This window comes from Diabrotica undecimpunctata, chromosome 7 (genome assembly GCF_040954645.1).
Source record: "Diabrotica undecimpunctata isolate CICGRU chromosome 7, icDiaUnde3, whole genome shotgun sequence".
Taxonomy (NCBI): Eukaryota; Metazoa; Arthropoda; class Insecta; order Coleoptera; family Chrysomelidae; genus Diabrotica; species Diabrotica undecimpunctata.
Window position 1 is genome coordinate 81,898,284 of NC_092809.1, and position 21,783 is coordinate 81,920,066.

The 21,783-nt window shown below is 31.0% G+C and overlaps 2 protein-coding genes across 2 annotated transcripts in view; one reads left to right on the forward strand and one right to left on the reverse strand.

Annotated features, from left to right (window-relative positions):
• The window catches only part of LOC140445537 (uncharacterized), a 64,756-nt gene extending 46,928 nt beyond the window's left edge, over window positions 1-17,828 (reverse strand). The window contains exon 1 of the mRNA XM_072537633.1: window positions 17,663-17,828. The gene's annotated coding sequence lies outside the window, so the exon portion shown is untranslated. The remainder of the gene's footprint in view (window positions 1-17,662) is intronic.
• The window catches only part of Smr (nuclear receptor corepressor smrter), a 690,586-nt gene that overhangs the window by 525,167 nt on the left and 143,636 nt on the right, over window positions 1-21,783 (forward strand). The gene's annotated exons all lie outside the window — the stretch shown is intronic.

Below are 21,783 nucleotides of genomic sequence, written 5' to 3' on the forward strand. Positions count from 1 at the left end.
TTGGTGAACCAATTTTCAACTGAAGATTGTGTGGTGGCATCCCTGGTATATCCAGTAAGTTTAAAAATTCTATTGGATAATTAACTAATTATCAGATCGTATTAATTATATATTAATATAATTAATAGTTAATTTTAATAATATTTTTAAGGTAGAATTTAATATAAAGCTTTACGTTATTTAAGATTTAAAACCTAGCGATATCTAGGAAACAAAATCTAAACTATCTGACATTTCATTCATATTTTGTACTTGACAATACGTTTAATTAATAATACTATGTAATTACATATTAATATAATTATTAATAATTTAATTTTCATAATATTTTAAGGTAGAATTTAATACAAAATAATTTAAAGAAATTTCAATTAATTAATATTTTCGAAAATTGCTAAAAATATAGGTTATTTTATATATACAGTAGACTCCCTCTATAACGAGAACTGAAATGACAGACTAATTACCTCGTTATAAGCGGATCTCGTTATATCCAACAACAATAATACTGTGCATACATATGAATATGTAGTTTTCTAAAACATTAACTTTCTATAGTGAAGCCATTCGGAGCAATATAAGATGCTAATAAATATTTTTTGAATGGCGTTTTTAAAACAAAGTTGTTTACTTTTATTGTCAATGAAATGCATTAAAACAAAAAAGAGTTGTTTACTTTTACTGTCAATGATATACGTTAAAACAAAAAATCTGTATTCTGTAAATATATATAAGTGTAATATCATACACTTATTCATGTGAAGAGATAGCAGTTTGAATTCGTCTAAAAAGAGTTTATTATCGTTAAAATTCCACAATATAAATTATTAACAATAATAACATAACTAAAATAACTTAACAAATATACAAACCTAAAAAGAGAATCAAGAACAATGCTATTTCTTACGCCATTAAGTAATTTGACAATTGTACCATACAATTTACAATATGTCAATGTCAATAAAACTTAAACAGTCATACAACCTAAAACTTTAAATAACTGAAAATAACTAAGCCCTGCTGTTTCACTTAAAATAAACATAGGTTTACTTTTACATCCCCCTACCAAAAAGGTATGATAAACCATCTAAGTATATGGTTTATCACAAGGCATCAATTTTGAAATATGGAAATAATTCATATCATTCTTTTTGTATCCAATATCTACTTCATATAATGTATTTGAAATTTGTTTTTTATTTGAAATGGACCTACTCTTACTTCGTCAAGTTTTTTTCTATTTAGTTTTGATTTATTTTCTACATATGCACAATCTCCCTCTTTGAATTCATAGGATTTTCTATTTTTGTCATACAGTTTTTTATTATATTCATGATGTCGTACCGAATTTTTATAGGCTATTTCTTTATCTTTTGATACATTTGTTGTCTCACACAGTTCCTCGGGAACAATCGGATCTGCTTTTCCAAAAAGCAAATATTCTGGGCTATATCCGGTTACAGAATGATCTATTTTATTGTATTCCTCTATACATTCTTCAGCTATTTTTGTCCATGCTCGAATTCTAGTTTCATTTTGTTTGCATCTTATTCTGTTAACTAATGTCTGATTAAGTCTTTCATTTAATCCATTCGAGAATGGACAGTCTACTGCTGTAAAAATTAATTGAATATTTAAATGTTTCATATGATTTCTAAATATTTTGGAATTAATTCCTGGATACTGATCTGTTAATAATGTTTTTATGGGGTGTTTATCTTGAATTTTGGCGATTAATTTTATGAAATCTTCTGTGGTCTGATTTTTAGAAGTAACTGCAAACGCATATCTGGTGAAGTGATCTACAAGTAAATGGAGGTATTTTTTTGTCGAACGATTGCCACCAAATCCTCCTATTGTATCTAAGGACATTATCTGAAAAGGTTCTTTTGCTGGACCCAATTGTGACAGAAGACCATATTTTGGACCGATTCTTGTTTTATTTTTACAGCAGATCTCGCATTTTTGACAGATATCCTTTGCTAGTGAATCTATATTCTTAATGTAGTAAAAATTTCTAATTTTGTTTGTTACTTTACCAGCACAAATATGACCATAAAATTTGTGAACTTTTGTTATTAACTCTTTTCCAAAATCTTTGGATAAAATTATTCTTTTTTCATTCTTCCTTAATTTATAAAATATATCTTGGTTCAAAATTGTTCCTCTCATTGTATCTATAACTTGTCGATTATTATTTTGGTCTTGTTTTATCTCAGTTAATGTGACTAGGTTTACTGTTCTTATGAATGTTTCTGCATTTTTCATATTTTCCAACACTGGGTTTCTAGAAAGGCAGTCTGCTTCTACATTTTCTTTTCCAGGTTCATATTTAATGTCGAAGTCAAATTGTGAAAGAAAATGTGTCATATCTCCTAATTCTTCATCTGGTCTTGTACGAAGTTCTCTTCCCTCAAGGGGTTTATGATCAGTAATAACGAGAAATTTTCTTCCCATTAGCCAGTATTGCCAAAATTTTATTGCTTCTTTAATTGCCAGGCATTCTAAAAAAATAGCCTTTTTATTTTTTTGATATTTGTTCAATTTTTTTTGAAAAGTATGCTACGGGTTTCATTTCTCCATCTCTTTGTTTTTGTTTCAGAACCGCACCAATTCCTAGAACACTAGCATCTGTATATATAGTTGTAGGAGCATTTGGGTTAAAAATGGCTAGTATAGGTTCAGAACAGAGGATATTTTTTGCCCTATCAAAAGCTGTTTGGCAGCTTAAAGACCAGTGGAATTTGATATATTTTCTAAGTAAATTATGTAGTGGCTCTAATAACCTAGCTGAATCTTTTATATATTTGTGGTAAAAATTTACTTTTCCCAAAAACTGTCGTACTTTTTTTCTCGTGTCTGGTGCTGGAAAATCTCTGATCGATATTAAATTATCATGTAACGGACGAACTGAATTGTGTCCCACAATGTGTCCCAAATATTTAACCTCTTCTCTTGCAAAATTACATTTTAGAAGTTTGAGCCTAAATCCCTCTTCAATAATTGCTTTCATAAGTCTTTCTATATGGTCTAAGTGTTCTTCAAATGATAATGAGAATATTAAAATGTCATCTATGTAGTTTATACAAAATGAATTTAAATTATGCTTCCTGATAATATTACTTAAAATTCTTTGAAATATTGCGGAAGATGTTTTAAGCCCAAAAGGTAAACATTTCCATTGCCAATGACCACTTTGGGTAACGAAGGCTGTCTTGTATTTATCTTTTATCCGAACTGGAATACACCAAAAAGCAGAATTTATATCTAAAGTAGTAAAGAACCTAGCATTCCTTGTTTTGGTCAAAATCTCGTCAATTAAAGGAAAAGGTTGGGGTTCAGGAATAATTAATTTGTTTAACTCACGAAAGTCAATGCACAATCTTGTTTTAGATCCTTCATCTTTTTTAAAAGCCAATGTAACAGGTGCTGCAAAAGGTGAAGATGATTCTTCTATTAAATTTGCTTTTAATAATTGTCCTATTTGAAATTCTATCTCTTTTTGGTCTTCTATCGAGCATCTATAGGGTCTTTTTGCAACAAATTTATGTTCTAAAAGTTTAATTTGAGCTTCATTATTTTGAACCTGCCCAATGTCAAATTTAGGTTTTGCAAAAATATTGTCATATTTATTTAGTAATATTTCTATTTTATTTTTCTGATATGGCAATAAATGTTGTAATTTTGCTTCAAAAAGTTCTGTGGGAATTCCCTCATTAAAGTTTATGGAGTATTCTGTAATATTAATATTATAATTAAATTTTTCGATTTTTTCTTCAATTTTTCCGTATAATCTTTGATAAATCTCTAAATCAAAATCTTGTTTCATTTGAAAATTTAAAATAGAATCTAATCCGAGTAGAATATCGTACTCAAAATATTCATCATTAATTACAAAAAGATTAATATTTTTCTCAATTTTATTAATTTTCAGTTTTGCAATTAGTTTTCCTGTAAAATTTGTTCTGCCATTTATCGTTTTAAACATATTCCTATCTTCTTGAATATCTAATCCTAACTTTCTTGCCACCTTCGAATTCAGAAGAGTAACATTTGAGCCTGGGTCATAAACTCCACATAATTCTTTATTATTTAGGAATACTTTTAATTTGATTAATGGCAGCAAATCTAGTTTTTTTGTTCAGTTACTGTTTCATTTAATGTCTCCTGTATAGCAATATTATTAATATATTTAATATCATTTGATTTGTTTTCTTTTGTTACCTTTTTATCTTTTTGCTTTAAACGGCATATTGCCTCTGGATGAAACCTCCCAGGGAATCCTTTTCTATCACAATATTGACAAGTAGTTTTCTGTTCTTCTGGTATTATAGTAGATTTTTGATAAAAATTTGGTTTTGTCTCCAATTTATTCTTCTTTTTTATAACTAAACTTTCCAATTTTCGTAATTCACCTACCAATTTTTCCATTGTTGTAACGTCAGCTCTATTAATATTATCTTGTATATAAATTGGCAAATTTGTTACAATTAAATCAATTAGTATATCAATGGGAAAATCATTCTTTATATTTAGCAATAAATTTTCTTTACGAAACGCATAATCAACAATACTACCACCTATATACCTAAAAGAATAAGCTTGCCTATGATTATGCCAACCTGTTTCACAAAAACTATCTAAAAAATTAATTTTCCATACCTCAAAACTGTTATCTAAGCCTAATGTTATTATTTTTGATTCAAACCATTCTTTTGCTATTCCATCAAGAAACAAACGTAGAATCAAAATCTTGTCTTCATCAGCAACCACCTCACATCGCAAACATTCTGATTCGAAGGTCTTGAGCCATGAATTCATTGGAACATTATTTCCATCAAAATTTCGAAGTACAAAATCATCTTTTATTTTTTTTAAATTTTTCTTTTCAACTTTAGGTAAATTTGTGTCATTAAATTTCTGGAGCAACTCAGCAAATGATGGAAATTGTTCAGCTGTTTCTATCTTCTCATACACTGGTAATAAGGTCTGTTGTAAGTACTCACTTTGATAAACCACATCACCATCTGAATCAAAATAAATCTCCTTCAAATTGTCTTCTAATGCTATAGTACATGTTCTAAAGGATCCTCTTGTTTTCATAGATGCTAATATATTCTTCACTTTTTTCAGATGAAATAGTTCAGAATGATCAATTTGAAGTTGTTTTTCAAAGGGGATTTCATAATAAAAACGGGACCCTGTTGGCTGCAGCCACTTAAATTTATATACATTTTTCTTACTATCACTACTGTTTGCTTCTATAGCCATGCAAATTCTCATTGATGTAAAATTCATTCTTAAATATCGTTTTATCCAAATAACGGCTTGGAAATTTATAGTTATCACTATATTTTTTTTTATCAGCTTAAGTTCTTGATTTATAAGTGTAATATCATACACTTATTCATGTGAAGAGATAGCAGTTTGAATTCGTCTAAAAAGAGTTTATTATCGTTAAAATTCCACAATATAAATTATTAACAATAATAACATAACTAAAATAACTTAACAAATATACAAACCTAAAAAGAGAATCAAGAACAATGCTATTTCTTACGCCATTAAGTAATTTGACAATTGTACCATACAATTTACAATATGTCAATGTCAATAAAACTTAAACAGTCATACAACCTAAAACTTTAAATAACTAAAAATAACTAAGCCCTGCTGTTTCACTTAAAATAAACATAGGTTTACTTTTACATATAAAGCGTATAAAGTTATTTTGTCATTTTTGACTGCTTTAAATTGTCCAGTATTCTATCTATCATATTTTCTAAAGATGTGAAACAGTTTTATGCTTCTTCATTTGCGTTTTGTCCTTGGATAAAGTTTCTGACAACCTTTAAAACACGTGTGAATGGTCAACCCAATACAATGACACTTGTGAATCATAAATTTTACATTTCCGACTAAGAATCATAAATTGTAAGAAGTTTATTGCGGGCGGCCCGCAGTTAAAAAGGGTATTTATTTATAGCTACGACCGGGCCAAAACGTAAAAAACACGTTTTTCAATCTTATTTTTTCTCGTTATAAGCAAATTTACCTCGCTATAAAGGGTTATAGTTCAATAGAAATTTCACGGGACATCTAATGTACCTCGTTATAAGCGAAACCTCGTAATAACCGTGTTCGTTGTAAAGGGAGTATACTGTATATATATATATATATATATATATATATATATATATATAGCATTTTTCATATAAAAATGCTTGCACGTCATTCAAGATTTACGACGTCAGAACCCCACAGCGTTGCCAAAACATCAGAATAGTTAGTAAGTGACGAATTTTGAAAATTTCAACTATTTGTCAAACTATTAGATATATTAACAGTAAATACACTTAGTTTAAAGACTACTGCAACACGCTAAAATACATCAGAAAACATTTTAATACAAAATTATATATTCTAAATTTTAAACTTACTTCTTTTAGGGCTTTAATAGTAAAAACGTCCCGCCATTATTTCTTGTTCAAAATAATCTGTCTTATATGAAAGCTTATAATCTTTCTACAGATTATTTATTTGATTTGGCATAGCACATTCACAATACACAACAATAATTAGTTTTTAAAGCTATTAATCTAAATTTAATATGTATTTATAAATACAATTTATTAATATATATTATATTATGATCAAATTGTGTAAGAAATCAAAACATAAACAAAATTCTTACTCTAAAAAAGCGGCAAGACTTTATACACTTTTGCCACACGCTGAACTGTCAATAAAATTTGAAGTATTCCCGTATCAGTTGGGTACAATTGTCTAATGTATTTAATTAAAATTATTATTTTGTGGCATATTAGACTTACAGTTATTTCATAAAATTTATATTATTAATAATAACAAATGTTTTTGGTGATTTAATCAATATAATTCTAAAATTTCCAATATAATGATGATTACATTTTGCTGATTAGTACACTATGTTGACGCCTATGAAAGATCGAGCAGTTCCGTATGGGTTTCGTATTATTAGCTGTGTTAGGAAAATTTGAACTCTAAGGTTGACGTTCTGGAAATTTTAAATATAAGTGACATCACTTTATATAAATTGTGACGTGCAAGCATTTTTATATGAAAAATACTATATTTATTATGTCACTGCGTAAAATAAACATACACTTAAAAATAAAATGACGTTTAACAAACGTCAACGCTTTACCAAAATAAAATAAAATAACTAAATAATATTAAATAAAATTAAATGAAGGTAAATAGAATTAAATAAAATTGAAGTTAAACAGAATTATGTAGAATTAAATAATTTTTTGAGTGTTGTGTGGTGGGGATAGAATAGTTAGTTATGTCACCTCGGGGGAACAAATAAGGGTCTAACCACCTTCTGATATCCCCGGGTGCTCTGTAGAGGGCTTCGGTGTAAACGTCGAGAAAGTTTTGATTAATTGATTAATTTGATTACTTTTCCCGAAAAATGCTTAATTTTTTAGTTATTTTATGTTAAAATATTTGATTCGGAATTTGACAAGCAAGACCTACTTTTACAACTCTGCTTCGGCTGGGTCTGCAGACTTCATAAGTACACATTTTTTATTTGTTTTTTTTTATAAACTGTTTTTTTGTTAAGAAAATTTTTTCGATTCGATTAATATTTACTTTTTGTAAAATGTAAAATGTACATTTTCACTATCAAATAACTCAAAAAGTATTAAATTGTGAAAAAACTCTATATAATAAAAGTTGTTTAGAATTCACCACTCAAGTAAAAGCAACCCTGGGAAAGTCCAAAAGTAAAGTGGAGGGAAAGAGGAACCTAAATCCAAATTTTTAAGCAAACCCGTCGTGACGAGGAAAATTACATTCCAAACAGTCAAAAATAATAAAAACGGACGATGTTACAAATTTTTGACTCAAAGGTTTAGAGTACTGTAAACATTTCCATGTTCATTCAAAACAGTATTGACACTTGGACACAATAGAATTAGTGACATTTTCAATACTATTTTGAACGAACAAGGAAATGTTTAAAGTACGTTAAATCTTCAAGTCAATAATTTGTAAAACCTATTTTTTTATTATTTTCATTCAAAATTATATTGTAGTTTTCTGCTGATGCTGATAAATAATTAGCGAAATATTGAGACATAAAGAAAAAAGAGTTTTTCATACAAATAACAGACCGCATACCTGTTAACTCGCTACAAATATTTGTTTACGTTTCGGTCGATAATCCTACCAGATTTGCTGATTCATTTTTTGTATCCACCAAAAACTTTTGTAATTTTGCAATATATAAATTATTATCAAATGGCAGAATAGTATACATTATTTGTATAACGTTTATATTTTTAGTATACTTTTGAACACGGTAAAGCAAAGCTAGTTCATCCCTGTTATTGAATAATACTCAGGGATAGCACTAGCTAATGAAAAGATTTTCCACTCTTTAGACTTTTAAAATATATTTCCTCGGAGAATCAGATCAAATTGTTTGAACACTGCTGAATGAGATTATTTCTCGTGATAATTAAAACCCTCTTTTGTGCTAAGATGTATATGTCAATTAATAATACGCAATACCAAAAAAATACTATACTTGACAGCCAGAGCACGAAAATGGATGCAGTCATATGAAGTGTAACATGTGCATCACTTTCTCCCGTGCTATTGTGGGGTCTAAATCTAGTTTCTTGTAACCTTTTGTATCTGGCATCTTGTCGGAGTTCTATCGCTATCTCTATATGCATGCAATCTACGATACCACTCCATTATAAGTTCAGTCCACCTGGCGTCATTTATTCTAGTGACGTATCTGGTCATAGTTCAATTTATGTGCTATCCTCTCTACAACATCCCTAATCCCTGGTCTGAGTTTTGCAATTGTATTCTCTATCTCTTAGCGTTAATCTCAACATCGACCACTCCATGGTTCGCTGAATCACTTTACTTTTTTCATCTCTTAGCGTTAATCTCAACATTGACCACTCCATGGTTCGCTGAGTCACTCTGCTTTTTTCCACAGATATGTAATAGATACTTTGATAGATGAATCGATAAGTTAAAAACTGTCAAAAATATTCTTTGTCAGACATATCCGCACATTGGTTTTAAATATCGTACTTCTCAGTTTATGGAAAGTTTATACCCATATTAAATTTAGACGGTTTTTAATTTCGCAGGTTTGTTAAGTTCTTGGTCTAAATAGTTATAAAATATTACATACTAGATTTATACGTTCTTTATGGATATACTGTTGCTAGAGATTAAATTTAAGCTGAACTTAAATCTACCTTGGTTAATTCTTTGGCATTGTTTGAAATTAGTACGATTTGGTCAAGAAGCAAGGGAACAGTTCTTTTGGTTCTCTTAATATTGTTACCATACAATAAACTAACGCAAAACACATTAAATTTATCTTATGTTCATCAATTTTTAGTATATTTTCTTGACGTACGTTATAATATGACTGTTGTAAGTAATACCTTTTCGTACCCTTTTCTTAATTCTATTTACATGTTTTCTCAGTAATGTTTAAGAGACCCGTGAAAAATATTGTTGCGATTTCCTGGGGGTTAAGAGATTAAGTGAAGCAAACGTGGTTTAACCAAAACTAAAAAAAAATTTCACTAAATGAAAAATATCATAAATTCTAATTAGGTACATTAATAATATAGCTTAAAATTCACACGGATATCGCTTACAAAACGGTTCGGCAAAGCTAATAATCAAAGGCCGTTTCTGCGGTTTATATAATGAAAGCAGCTGTTCTTGAAATAGAATAGCTAGCGGAGGAACGACAGCAGAGTCCATGCGATAATACGAACTTTCAGAAGATAGCCGATAAAGAGCTGAATTTGACTTATCTACGCCATATTCGTGTTGACACAACATTGCCTCCTTCTTTCAGGCGGTTCGACATGGATTCTGTCCTTTTTACGGACACGGTCTTGTGAATTTCATCTTTTTTCTGCTCAGCTTGGAGGGTTTTCTTTGGTTAGCTCTATGGTTTTCAACTGTAGAATCTGGCCCTCTCATTCTTCTTGGCGCTTGCAGAATCCGTAGTTCTTCTCCTTTTTTGTTGTTATCTAGAGGCCGTGGCCGTCCCATGACTCTCTCGCCCGGTGGTGAATGCTAAAATCCTAGGTCTCTGTAGTTTTTCCAGCCATCGAGTTATCTAGACTTCAGATGTCTTAAAATTGAGGAACCATTCGAAGGCAGAATTGTCGGTTCTTATCAAGAATCTTCTATCATAGAGGAACGGATGCTCGTGTTCTACTGCTTTGACGATCGCCAATTAATCCTTCCTGGTGACACAGTAGTTTACTTCTGTTTTTTTCCACTTTCTTCCACACCGATGTGTGGTGCTCATCGACGATAGTAATGTTTTTCACTAAGCGACGATAGTAACTGCAAAGGCCAAGAAAGTGTCGTACGTCGTGTTTCTTGATGTAAACCATTCTTGTACAGCTTTTATTTTTTCCGGATCTGCTGCAGCTGTAGAGGATGAAATTAAATGTCCTAGAAATTTAACTTTTTCTTAGAAGATCTCACACTTCTTGGCATTTACTTGTAGGTGAGCGTTCCTAAGTCAGGTTAAAACTTCGAATTGGCAAGGTGTTCATCGACATCCCTTCCGATGACCATGATTTTATACCATGTCGAGCTATACCAGATAGGTTTTTTCATGCAAGTCCCCCAAGTACTAGTTCCATTAATCGTTCAAACGTGGAAGGTGCATACAATCCGATTGGTATCACTTTAATTTGGCAAAGCCCATTTTCAGCTAAAAATACTGTCTTCTCTCTGACTTCAGGGTGGACTGCACCCTGTCAATAGCCGCTTTTGAGGTCCACTGTAGAAAGCCCTTTGGCCGCAGCTAAGGGTATCGTCAATTGGGGGCACTATATAACTGGGCTTCACATATAGTATCGCTGTCTATTGGATAGGGAAGAATATCTGTGCACATTCTTTGGTTTGGATTGATTTGCATTCTTCTATGTTTCGGGATAATACATATGAAATTGAATCATCATCTCGCGCTCTATACTTATGTATTGTAGAAAGTGTATGAAAAATACCAGTTTGATTATCTAATATTGGTATTGAATATAAATGATATAAGGTATAGATTTCGGGGTCGACTAGTGGAATTTCTAAGACGAATACAATTTTTGAATCGAGTTGATATACTTGAAGTTTTATTATATCGATATACTGGGCTATATTTGATGTATAAATGGACAATGGTAATACATTATTTTGTAATGATTGTGAGATAGTTTTCAATGAATCTCGTAAATCATTGGGCGAAATAATTAAACTGTGTAAAATTTGCAACCGAGAAAAAGTGATGGCATTTAAAATGTCATTGAGATAATTTTCTAAAAATATGTAGCTTTCCATTAACGATTCACACAAATTTAAGGTTTGTAATTGTGCGCGGTAAAATAATATGTCGTCAGCAATGTCTATAAGAGTGGTTTCGATATCGTTTATGTCTTTGTTAAAAGTTTCTTCGTCTATTTGTAATTTTTGGATAGTAGTGTTAAAAGATTTTATGACAGAAGTTGTAACAGAAATTTGGTTCTGTAGGAGTGTTTCTATTTGATTTTAATCTGTAGTGATCCTATTTATACATTGATTGAAATATTCACCATCTGATGCATCTTAATTTCCACTAATAGATTTCCATAAGGTTCCAACGCCATTGATTAATCCTCGTTTTTGGCGTGGATTATAGGCTCGTGTATCGGCAATTATTACTTCTCTACATTTTAAATTTACGAAATTTGAAATTTGTCTTATCAAATTAATGTGTGTTTGTACTTCGGATTGAAATGCAAGTTTTCTTGGTGTACCGGCATTAGTAAATTTGTCTATCAAGTTTTCTACAATTCTGTCTTTGTTGGATATGGCAATTTTTATAGGGAGCAATTCCTTGTAAACAAGTAATGTCCATTTATGGTTAGATATTCGAATGGTACCTTCTTCGTGATAGAAGATTCCGACTGTATTATTGATGGGAGAAAGGCGAAATTGGGAGTAGACGACTGAAAATAGTCCATAGAATCTGTAAAGAAGAAATTTATTCAAAGTATGGTTTTAACCTGTCAAAATTTACTTTAGAAGTTTGATTTGTTTGGGGATTTGGGATAATGGCAGAATTTGTAAATATTTCTTGAATTTGAAAAGGTCCGTTAAATAAATTTTCAGATTTTGATTTTATTTGGGATTCTTTTACGTATACTTTGTCGCCGATTTTAAAATCAGGGCGTTGTGTTGAAATATTTTCAACAAATCTTTCTTTAGCTTTTTCTTTTGCTCTTTCTGTTTTCTCTCTGGCTACTTTATAAAAGTATTCCATACGGTTATTAAGGTCTCTAACATATTTGCTAATTAGGCTTTTTTAATTATATTCAGTTTCTGGTGGTCGTCCTGCAGTATGTCCAAAGACTAGTTCGTACGGCGTAAAACCGTGTGTCTTGTTTTTTGTATTATTGTAACATATCACTGCATAAGGGAGGATCACGAATGGGTGATCATTGGGATTTTCGGCGTTATTTGCTCGGATCATTTCTGCTAGTGTGGCATGGAATCTTTCTACAGATCCATTGGATTGTGGATGATTTATACTAGACAATGTTAATTTTATATCATAGAGGTTGCATAGATCTTTAATTATGGTATTTTCGAATTCTCGACCATAGTCACAGTGTATTCTTAAAGGTGTTCCGTAATGTTGGAAAAATAGAAGGAGTGTACTCGCTACGGTGACTGCTTTTTTATCGGTTAAAGGGTATGCTTGAGTGAATTTAGTTAGTTCATTAATCTAAGGTTCATCTCTAATGGTTAATGCATAGTTTCTAGTAGGATATTCAACTATGTCTATGTTGATCCTTTCAAATGGCGTTTTCGGTGTTTCCGTTATAACTAATGGTCCACTTAGATTTTTTTCTGTAAATTTTAACCTTTTGGCAAACTTCACAGGCTTTTATATATTTTTCGACATCTTTTGCTAAGTTCTTCCAATTCTATTTTTCTTTTATACATCTAACGGTTTCGTTTATTCCTCTGTGCTAGGAAGTTATTTTTGCTACAATGGTAATGTTCTAGGATTTGTGGGGTTTCGTCTTCACTTGCCTGTCTAATTACATTTTGGCAGATTTTTAATTTAAGTTCTTGTCTGCAAATATATAGGAAAATATTTCTAGAATGGGAAGTTCGACATTATTTTCTATGCAATAGGTCTTTGATTCGTCAAATTGTTCTTTGTTCGCATAAAGTATGAGAAATAAGTATGACATTACTCTTTGTGGATCGAAAGGTAATGGGATAATGAAATATTTTCGATCTTTTACGGTTTTACTAGATACGATATTGATCCTTCGATTACTGTATTCTATATTTTCTTCGAATATGCCACTCATTCTTTTTTCGTGAAGGTCCTCAAGTTTATTCTGCCAGAAAAAGGTAACGATATTCTTGTGAGATTTATCTAACAGTTCTGCGTTTGACGTCTCTATTTTGGAGTAATCGATAATGGATTTTGTTCTATATAATTCGAGAAATTTTTCGAATTCTTCGGACATCTTTTCTATTCCTTCTTCTGTGTCCTCTTTTTCTTCTTCGTCTTCTTCTGTCTCGGTTTCATCTGTTAGATGCGTGAAGGGCAAGTTTTGATTGAAAATCTGCACAGTCTTTAAAATGGTTTATTTTTATTCTTGAGAGTGCATCTGCGTTTCTATTGATTTTTCCTAAACGGTGCTCTATTTTGTAATTATATTTTTCAAATTTTAGGCGCCAGCATGCTAGTCGGCTTCCTGGGTCTTTGAATTGAAAATAGCCATGTAAGAGGTCGATGATCAGTGATAAGAGTAAACTTGCGACCGAAAAGATATGGTCTGCAATGTTTTACTGCCTATACTATAGCTAGTAATCCTCTCTCTATTGTTGAATATTTGGTTTCTGCACTGCATAATGTTCGTGAGGCATAAGCGATTGGCAAATCTTTTCCTAATGGGCCTTGTGACAAAACGGCTCCAATTGCGAAAGCACTAGCGTCGGTAGTGAGTAAAAAGGGTTCTTCAAAATTTAGATATATGAGAATTGGGTCTGTCATTAGAATATTTTTGAGTTCGTTGAATGCTTCCTTACATTCGGCATTAAAAACAAAAGGGACATCTTTTTGAAGTAATTTAGTCAGTGGTTTGGAAATTTTGGCAAAATTCGGGATAAATCTACGGTAGTAACCTACTAGGCCTAAAAATGATTTTATTTCTTTAGTTGTCTTGGGTTCTGGGAAACTTTTTATGCATGATACCTTGGCAGGATTTGTTTTTACTCCATGTTCAGTTACGAGGTGTCCTAAGTATGCGACTTCTTTTCTTAAGAATTCACATTTATTCGGTTGTATCTTCAGATTTGCTTTGCTTAATCTTTTAAATACTTCTGTCAGTCGTGACATATGCTCGTAAATGATGGCTGAATAGATGATTATGTCGTTCATATATACTAAATATCTCTCGTTTTGAATTCCTAAGAGGATGTTATCCATTACTCGTTGAAATGTGGAAGGAGCATTCCTTAATCCGACAGGCATACGAACAAATTCGTAATGTCCGTTGTCAACTGAAAATGCTGTTTTTTGGATATCTTTTGGATCGATTTCAATTTGGTGGAATCCGGACGCCAAATCTAATATTGTAAAGTACTGACATTTTCCAAGTTGGTCCAACAATTCTGAAATTTGTGGAAGTGGATAACGGTCTTCTATTGTAACTTCATTACGTTTACGATAGTCAATAACGACATTTCTGTTTGACAGATGTGTAAAGTTTTTTGGGTACAACCCACACTGGCCTTGACCAGGGCGATATGCTATGCCGAATTATTCCTTGCTCTAGCATTTTGTTGGTTTGTGTCTTTACCTTTTCTTTATGAACCTGTGGATATCTGTAAGATTTCGTGTATATCGGTTTCGCGTTGTTCGTTTTGATTGCGTGCTTAATTTCATTAATAATGTTAGCTTGTCACCTTCTACGTAAAATATATCTGAAAATTCCGTACAAATGTTTAGAATGTCGGTCAGATAGCCAAGCGGGCTGGACGGCCGGTTCTAACTCGCTTCACTGCGAGTGGTTCGATCCCCAGCTCGGTGTACAGAAAACAAAAAGGCTAACGCAGCAGTTTAAAATTCTAAATGAATCTGCGGCTTAGACTAGAATATGCTGGTGTCTGATCGGCCTATGGTGGAGCAGTACGGCAAGAGATAAGGGCTTGCGGCTCAGTGATACTCCTCCATAGATCCCTACCGGAAGGGCGAGGCGCCTAAATACCGGGTATATATATGTTTAGAATTTGTTTCTTTTCTTCTGAGTTTAAGTGGTCAATTCTCAGTTGTTCTTTAATTATTTGTTCTCTGTCTATAATTGGATGGTCGCAGTGATTTTCGTCGTAGGTGAAGATTGTCTCCAAGTTTTCTATAGGTTCGATGGAAATATCCGAAAATTCGATTATTTTTGGCATTTTCATTAGCATTAATGACGGAAGTTAAAAAGTCTCCATTTTCGTCTACATGGACTAATGCGTGAGGAATTCTAACTTTTTCGATTTCTTGGAATGACAGTATTGCATCTGTATTGGATAGGTTGCATTTTAATTTAAATATTCGTTCTGTTCGGCTATCAATCGAAATTTGGTTTATTTTTTCTTTTATTCGTTTTTTCTCTGGTCTTGGGATCTGTCTTTGTTGATCATGACTGTTTTCGTGAAGTGAGCTGCTATTTTGTTGAGCTTTAATGTTTGTGTTTGATTTCGGATATGTTTGAAAATTATTTGGCGGTATTATTTTTGTAGGAAATGTCACCGGAATATTTTCTGTGAGTTCATGCATGTCTTGTCCAACTTTATGCAGGGTAAGAGTTTTAAAGTTTGTATGAAGTTGTCTGGTTTTAAGGTCTATTATACCTTCGTAATGGTCTAGGAAATCTAGGCCTATTATGCCGTCAAAGTCAATGTCTACATTAAAAATGAAAACTTTGTGAGGGTTGTCATCGGTAAAGGGAATAAGGACAGATTCTGTAATTAAGAGTTTTTCGTCGGTTATGCCTTGAATGGTACCATTTTCTGAGGATAGGTTATGATAATTTCGTGCAGTATTCTCTTTGAAAACTGTAATTCCTGCACCGGTGTCAATTAGAAGTTTAAAAGTATTCGTAGCGTCATTGATATAAGTTTTTAGAACTCATTGTGTGAAAGGCGCTTACAGGAATTTCTGTTCGGGGAAATTCACATTTGGATCGAAATTGTCTAAATTGAGGGCTTGGATTTGTTGTTGTACGTTCATAATATCGGTTGAAAGATTCGTATGTACTGGAGGATGGTTCTGATTGGGTAGCGAAAGAAAATCCTGATAATTTTCTGTATCAGGTGTATCATTAATATAATCAGATGTATCATTGCTATAATCGTAAAAATAGTCAGTTTGAATATCATCTTTTGTATAATAATCTTCTAGTAATTTTGTGGTCTACCATTATATTGATTGGAAGGGTATTGGTTTTGATTATTTTGGTAGTTTTGTGGTCTACCGTTATATTGATTTTGGTAAGAAGGAAAACGTGATGAGCGACATTCGCTGCTTAAATGGCCAATACGATCACAACTTGTGCATTTAGAAAAATTAGATGAGTTTCTTCTCATCGGTTGGGAAGGTTTTGGATGATTTTGGCTATCTTTATTTGATTTTTGTGATTCGAAATACGATAACTGAAGTTCACGTCGGATACGGTTACTGGCTTCAATAAGATCTTTAGGGTTACTAGCCCTAATTATTTGTCCTAAGCGGGGTTCTAGTCCAGTTAAAAGAGTATTCAAAGCCATAGAGTCAATTAACGTGCATTGGGTGGTTTTTTGGTCTTGTGTTAGGCCTGATTTTTGGATTGAGATGTGCATGTTTGCATTTAGAACTTGTAGTCTGTTGAAAAAGGTTAAGGGCGATTCCTTTGATAATTGTCGAAGTCTTTGTAGGTCATGAATTAAAGGAGTGAGATCTCTACTATCTCCGAAATGAAGGTTTAATAAATTTTTGATGTCTGTATATGAAGTTGGTTTTCTAGAGTTTATTAGTTGAGCTGCTTTACCTCTTGCTTTATTTTTAATGTGAATTGTTAATAAATTACGTTGGTCTCCCGAAGACATTTTAATCGCACAATCACATGCGTCTAAGAATGTGGGAAGAGAGATTGGGTCTCCTTCAAACTCAGGAATTATGGAAAATATTTCTGAAAGTTTGTAGGGTTCAATTTCAACTTGGGTTTGTGAACGTGTTTCAGGCATTTTGATAATAATATGTCAGTGAAAGTATAAAACAAAATATACGAAAAGTAAATATGGTAAAATAAAATGAAATATAGTAAAATCAAATAAAATATGGTAAAATCAAGTAAAATGTGGTAAAATATAGTAAAATATCGGTAAAAATATAATATGAAATCAATGAAATGCGTAAATAAAGATGATAAAATAATAAAAGTATGTAATAAAAAATATTTCCTTATTAGATAATCAACTTGGCTTGACTTTCTGTATAGTCAAGATTATAAATTGAAAATATTATGATGTATGTACGGTATGTTTGCAAATATTAAAATAGTAAAAACGAGATGATTCAATAACTTACATTAACAGAAACATCGAGGACGTCTTGTTTTCTAACGGGATCTGCTACCAGGGGCTTCACCAGGTGTTCCTTCCGCAGTATCCAGTTGAATGAGGACGGCTCTAGGTTCTTTTCCGTTGAGGGATAGGGGTCCGCCGTTGCTAGTGAGTTTCCTTGTTCTAACAATGTTAACCGGGTCCTATTGACTGCGCCAAATGTTAAATCACTAACTTCTTGATTGACTTTTTAAAAAAGATTTATTTTAAAATTAAAGTTACACTTTGTTCTACGATAAAATGAAGCAAATAAAATTATAATACAAATATGGTATCAGCAAGAAACTTAAATGACGAGTGATACAATAATGTTAAAGTCCTAAATTTATAATCTTTCTACAAAATGTGGTGTCAGCATTTCCCACGAAAGGCCAGCATTGGTCAGAGTTTGATGTCCGTGCATGGTCAGCTATAAGATATATATATATATATATATATATATATATATATATATATGCTGTCACTATTTTTCCAGGTTTGACTCCGCGTTGTAAAATGCTGGTTTTCTTGAAAACCATTGTCTCACTTGCCATTCTCAAGCCTGGTGGATCTACTTCTCGTCGTTACTCGATTAGTACTGGTCTAATCCAGGTCTAATCCAAGACCAGTACTAATCGAGTAACGACGAGAAGTAGATCCACCAGGCTTGAGAATGGCAAGTGAGACCTTGCCGAACCAAAACAATGGTTTTCAAGAAAACCAGCATTTTACAACGCGGAGTCAAACCTGGAAAAATAGTGACAGCACATATAGCTCCCGCGGAAACCTCAAAACAAACAATATATATATATATATATATATATATATATATATATATATATATATTTATATTTATATATATATATATATATATATATATATATATATATATATATATATATATATATATATATATATATATATATTGATTTAGAGTATCAGCAATCGGTCAGGAAATAAAACTCTATTTGTTCAGTCTCAATATTTCGTCACGATTTTGTGACTTCTTCAGGAGAAAACTGTAAATTTATTAGAATAATTAATGATTATATGTAAACAAAATGAATATTTTAATACTTACAACTATAAGAATGAAAATTTAAATTTTTCTGGCATATCTAAATAAATGACATATTTTTGTTTGATTTTATTAAGGAGTTATGGTAACCGCAATATGTTATAGAGTGAATTCCCGTTGTACAATTTTCAGCGAGTAGGTTAAAATAAACAATTACTATGACAGTATTATTCATTTTATAAAGTGGAAAGATGGAATTAATAAAATTGAGAAAGAATCAGGAACACGATAAATTGATCTATAAAATGTAATTGATGGTATGTAGTCAGTTACTGCAATACTGATATTTAGGAATGTAATAAAATTATAGGTACAGTTACTAGAGAATTACTATAATAAGTATGTGTTTAAAGGTTAAGATCTATCATATTATATATTGTTTAGTATGTTGCAGTAGATATTACTTAAATGATTGGTGTCTGTCTTATAATTGATAGATTCAGGAGTTTTATTAATGTGTACCATTTCAAAGAAAAGCCGATTTTTATAATTATCAACTTGTTCCAAGATTTTTACATTATTAAAGTCAAAGTTATGTCCTGTCTTCAAGTGGTGGTCCACTAAAGCACAAGAGTTTTTTTGTATGTTACAGTCACTTTTGTGTTGAGTGACACGTTTTTTAAGCCACTGTTGACTTTGACCAATATAACAACTTTGACATTGACTGCAATTTATTCTATAAATTATATTACTCATTAATGAATTTGGAGTTTTAGCTTTTATTTTTGTGAATAACCTTGAATTTAGAAGTGGATTGTATTTAATTAATTTAATGTTCGGGAATGTTTTGAAAAGTGGGACAATTTGGTCTGTTAAATTTTTTATGAAAGGTATTTTTTTATATGAAACTGGTTGTGGATTATTTATTAAAGCTCTATTGTAAAAGTTAGTGTTATAAATAAGTTTTTTTAATATATGTTTTGGGTAGCCATTGTTTAAAAACATTTCAAAAAGTTTCTTTAAATTGACATCTAGGAAACTCCGATCACAGATTGTCGTTACACGATTTTTCATAGATACAATTGTGTTAAATTTTTGACTTCTAGGATGATTAGAATAATAATTTATAAATCTGCCGGATGCAGTATCTTTTTGATACCAATCTAATATGATTTTGTTATCATTAGTTCTTATGACTTTGGTATCTAGAAAAGGTATACTATTTTCATTTTCATATTCGACAGTGAATTGAATATTTTGATGGAGTGAATTAAAGATCGTTTGTACTGTCTGAATATGGTTGAATGGTATACTGCATATTATATCATCAACAAATTTATAAATAAATGCTAGTGAAAACGGCAATTTTGAGATTCCAAGGTCTAGTAAATGGTCTAGGATAATTGTTGCTAAAATAGGACTAATAGGACTGCCCATTGGTGTTCCAAATATTTGTTTATAGAATTTATCACAAAAACAAAAATATGTGCTGTCAAATAAGAATTTTAATAATGACAGGAAATCTTTCTTAGATAATGACGTGAATTGTTCTATTTTAGACCATTTTTCTTGTATGATTTCAATGATTAACTTTATTGGGATGTTAGTAAACAATGACACTACATCTAATGATATTAAAACATAGTTATCTGGTAGCTGAATTCCATTTACAGCATTGACAAAAGAAAATGTATCTTTTGTATTGAAACTTGGCTCATTTTCAATTTGTCACTCCATCACTTATTTCACTCCATCAAAATATTCAATTCACTGTCGAATATGAAAATGAAAATAGTATACCTTTTCTAGATACCAAAGTCATAAGAACTAATGATAACAAAATCATATTAGATTGGTATCAAAAAGATACTGCATCCGGCAGATTTATAAATTATTATTCTAATCATCCTAGAAGTCAAAAATTTAACACAATTGTATCTATGAAAAATCGTGTAACGACAATCTGTGATCGGAGTTTCCTAGATGTCAATTTAAAGAAACTTTTTGAAATGTTTTTAAACAATGGCTACCCAAAACATATATTAAAAAAACTTATTTATAACACTAACTTTTACAATAGAGCTTTAATAAATAATCCACAACCAGTTTCATATAAAAAAATACCTTTCATAAAAAATTTAACAGACCAAATTGTCCCACTTTTCAAAACATTCCCGAACATTAAATTAATTAAATACAATCCACTTCTAAATTCAAGGTTATTCACAAAAATAAAAGCTAAAACTCCAAATTCATTAATGAGTAATATAATTTATAGAATAAATTGCAGTCAATGTCAAAGTTGTTATATTGGTCAAAGTCAACAGTGGCTTAAAAAACGTGTCACTCAACACAAAAGTGACTGTAACATACAAAAAAACTCTTGTGCTTTAGTGGACCACCACTTGAAGACAGGACATAACTTTGACTTTAATAATGTAAAAATCTTGGAACAAGTTGATAATTATAAAAATCGGCTTTTCCTTGAAATGGTACACATTAATAAAACTCCTGAATCTATCAATTATAAGACAGACACCAATCATTTAAGTAATATCTACTGCAACATACTAAACAATATATAATATGATAGATCTTAACCTTTAAACACATACTTATTATAGTAATTCTCTAGTAACTGTACCTATAATTTTATTACATTCCTAAATATCAGTATTGCAGTAACTGACTACATACCATCAATTACATTTTATAGATCAATTTATCGTGTTCCTGATTCTTTCTCAATTTTATTAATTCCATCTTTCCACTTTATAAAATGAATAATACTGTCATAGTAATTGTTTATTTTAACCTACTCGCTGAAAATTGTACAACGGGAATTCACTCTATAACATATTGCGGTTACCATAACTCCTTAATAAAATCAAACAAAAATATGTCATTTATTTAGATATGCCAGAAAAATTTAAATTTTCATTCTTATAGTTGTAAGTATTAAAATATTCATTTTGTTTACATATAATCATTAATTATTCTAATAAATTTACAGTTTTCTCCTGAAGAAGTCACAAAATCGTGACGAAATATTGAGACTGAACAAATAGAGTTTTATTTCCTGACCGATT